Source organism: Octopus bimaculoides, chromosome 13 (assembly GCF_046866305.1).
Source record: "Octopus bimaculoides isolate indiv1 chromosome 13, ASM4686630v1, whole genome shotgun sequence".
Lineage (NCBI taxonomy): Eukaryota > Metazoa > Mollusca > Cephalopoda > Octopoda > Octopodidae > Octopus > Octopus bimaculoides.
The window spans coordinates 49,780,535-49,784,418 of NC_142940.1; the positions used below are offsets into that span (position 1 = coordinate 49,780,535).

At 33.0% G+C, this 3,884-nt stretch overlaps 1 long non-coding RNA gene across 1 annotated transcript; it reads right to left on the reverse strand.

The window, feature by feature from the left end:
* Positions 1-836: 836 nt before the first annotated feature.
* LOC149132911 (uncharacterized) lies at positions 837-3,300 on the reverse strand. Its single transcript, XR_016244038.1, has 2 exons — positions 1,062-3,300; positions 837-952 (listed from the first exon to the last, which is right to left on the reverse strand). It is a non-coding gene; the product is annotated as an uncharacterized LOC149132911 (long non-coding RNA).
* Positions 3,301-3,884: the final 584 nt, after the last annotated feature.

A 3,884-nucleotide genomic window follows, 5' to 3' on the forward strand; every position in this document is an offset into this window, starting at 1 on the left:
CGTCTTGATAATAATATTGATTTCTTACACAATAAATAGAAGACTTCAGATTTATAGGGGAGAAGAAATAAAGTTATATGATGTTCATATCTTTCTCGGGGACATTAGACATGTAAACGATGTGAAATGGCTCCAAATGGGAATCGAAAGCTGGTCGCATATTTTGTTCGAAAGTTTAACGCTATGACACACATTACTTTCCCCCCAGAAGAATATCCGTTACAAGCATATGCACGAAATTAGATTGTGTGACGTTCATGCCGTTCTCAAAGCTATCAATGATGTAAGTGATATGAGATAAAGTAATAATCTTTTGTAGAGGTTGTTCTTAACTGAACCCCTATCATTCATAATTTATTGCCAGTCCACAGAGTCCCTAATTAACTTCGGTATTATGGATACATTTACAACATTATTCTATAAATGTTCTATGAATAAAGAAAACAACTGAGGTGACTAACCTCTTATAATTATTTCATGTGAATATTATTCATTTATTTCGGAGTTGTACTTGTTTGCTCAGTGACTTAATATGAGACAGTACGTTAAAACTGAAACAATTACATCATGGAAGAGTCGTAATAACAATTACGTTGAAACTGAAACAATTACTTCATGGAAGAAGAGTCTTTTAAAACACGCTTATACCGCCATATTCAATCTTGCATTATTTCTTAATATTATTATTGAAATATAAAGTGTTAAAGTTTCGTTGTACGTTTCGTGATTATTAATTGAAGGATGAAGCAGCGAGCTGGCTGAATTGATACCGTGACGGACAAAATGTTTAGCAGCATTTCTTCCAGTTTTTCGTTCTGAGTTCAAATGCCTCCAAGTTCGACTTTGTCCTTTATCCTTTCGAGGTCGATAAATTAAGTAACATTTGGGTACTTGGGTTGACGTTATTGACAGCATCTCACCACAGAAGAAGAAAAAGATTCGGACCTTGTGGCTATAACAAAGAATTATTTTATTTAGGGATATGAGGAAGTAGAGTGACAGAAACTGTAGAAGGAAGAGATAAATATGAAGAATTCTGTATATCATATATTTTCTTTTACCAGTTTTGCATCTTAAGTCCAGATTGCGACTGTCAATTTTGATTTTCATCCACCCAAGGCCTGTAAAATAAGTACGAGTCACCAGTCATCTATGATTTTATTCAATCTACAAAACAAACCCCTATATATGTGGAGAAATGTATTATTACACGCACAACTTAATTATTTCTATTTTGAAATTAGCTGGTTGGATGTAAATGAGTGTTTTGTTTGTTTTAATAATTTGGAGAGGTTTTGAAAATAGATATATGAAATAAAAATTGCGATAGAAGAGTAGAAAAACATTGAAAAATTGAATACAGTGTTTAACTATTTCCTCTCCTCCCCTTTTTACTCGGTACTTCAGAAAATTTTAAATAACAGTTTAGTGCTTGCAACAACAATTCTGTTTGTGGCTTCTTCCTTAGCTAACCATTTTAGCAAACACTTTCTTTATTTGCTCAAAATGTGATGGCATCCTGCCTGCTTTTTTTATACTGAGCCTGTGTCGGACTATTTTTGCTCTTTTTTTTCTTTCTTGCCGTTAAATCAGGTCTTAAAATAATTTACCACAGAAACCGTACTATGTTGAAACTATATTGTTGTCTGTTTTTTGTTCTTTGTTTTTCTGGGGCGAAGCAAAAGTAAACTACTTTTACCAAGTATTTCCACAATAAATCCGATAATATAATCCAAAAGACAATATTTTTGATATTTGATATCGAGCTGCGAAGAATACATGCTGTGCTTGGTGTGTGACTGTAACACACATACATATGGGCACGTATACACACACACACACACCAAATATCTCCCAAAACACAAACATCAAGTTTGTTTTCAAGGGAATGGATTACACATACACTCACACATACACCATTATTCAAGGATCTGCTTGCTCAGCATTAAACCATTCTTGTAAATACACAGACTTCAGCTCACGTATGAATGCAGACAGATCTGTCTCTCTGTTAACCATGGCTTAAGAATTTGTATTGCGGTAATACCGATGCTTAAGTAGACTAAGATGCTATTTTTGTCTCTTACAAATCGTTGTTGTATGTTGACACGGACCAAATCTGCGATTTTTGTTTCGATTCTAGGTTAAGGTTGTTTCACATTCACACGTTAGACCGTTCAAAAAAAAGTTGAATATCTCAACTTTTTGCCTGAATTCTCTTAAATTATGGAATTTCACCTCCATAGTCTTTCCTACCACAGTTGCTTCGTTTATTCTCAAACAATCAACACAGTTATTACCTGTCTTTTCAGTATTTGTGAGGCATTAATCTTAAAAGTCGATGTATGGTAAGACATGTTCTTTCATGTCTGACCAAGTAAAAAGAGTTATTGCTTCGAAAAAATAACAAAGACAATCCAACTATAATGATCCCTTTTCTTTTAATGACTGCAGGGTGTAATTTGAAGATTTTACTGCTATTTCTAGCAGATCGAGTATTCGTGCAGAGGTTTGTTTCCTTGTTGGCTCGTTGTAATCAAACTCGAGTCAGTGTTTCCTCACCTGCACCTTAATAAATATGAGAGCCATTATTTTCCGTATTGTACAAATCACACTCGTCAAGAACCAATGAAGACTGTGTTTACATAGGGAAAATCTCTTTTACACGTGTGCCCATTTTCCTGTTATTTTAAGCTCCCACCCCGCACGAGTTCTGACGTGGTTGGCCAACTTCGTTAAGCCTCTGAGGTAGCAAAGGGAGAAGGCTTGTTTCTTAAAGCGCACGTCATTAAGTTTCATCTTACTAATTTGAAACCTTGATAAATGTACCCAAGAGACTTACTTTTTACGCACCCGAACGATTGAAGAAAAAAAACTAGATTTAAAAAAATGAATTTTCGTTACTAAATTAACAAGTGTTGAAAAGTAATTTATCGGAAATATTCGAATGTTCCATTAGAAAAACAATATTTCAAATACAAGACTGCTATTTTAATTCTTAACTAATTGTTTTTTAGCTAAGGTCTTTCCATGTCGTATATTTTTACAGTAGTAATTAGAAACAATATTGGCCTGTAAATAGACATGCGCCAGTGGACAAGTTCATCTATGTCGTCATATTACTGATTCGTCGACATTAATATATGGCAAACATTTAAAAACTTTTTTTGTCACCAATCATGATAAGCAGATTTCAGCTTAGGCACTTTGTCCAATCAAATATGTAAACATATTATTTTCTTCGCTAAGACAGTTTAAATTCCATTAATTAATCAGAAGTGAACTGCTTAACGATTTACTAAAAATAAACTGGATTTTGTTTTTATATTTGTCAAACGCCTCGTAAGTTTCTAGTACATGCGATATGCTTAAAAAACAAAGTTATGGTGTGTGTATGTATATATATATATATATATATATATATATATATATATATATATATATATATATCAAATGAACACAAGTGAGAAATATCTATACGAGAATAGAATAATGAATTTTCCAAAACAGGCTATTATTTATGGCGGGGATAAACTTTTGGGACTCATCAGTTAAAAATTTAGTATCAAATATAACAAAATTGTACTATGTACAAACAAATGATAATATTGCTACAGTTTCTTCTTTCGAATCTTCAGAAAGAGAACTGGAATAATGTTAATAAGATATTGTTTATACGCCTGTGTTAGAATGGGGGGAGCTGATGCAGGAGATGTTCTCTATGTGGCCTGTGTGTTTTCTGTACTCGTTTATCATTTTGTCTACGCTTTGTTTGCAATGTCCTGTACTCAGATATGCATCTATATATACAGGCAGATGTAAGTATGTACATACATGTACGTATATATGCATATACTCATTTATTATTTGTATTATATATATAT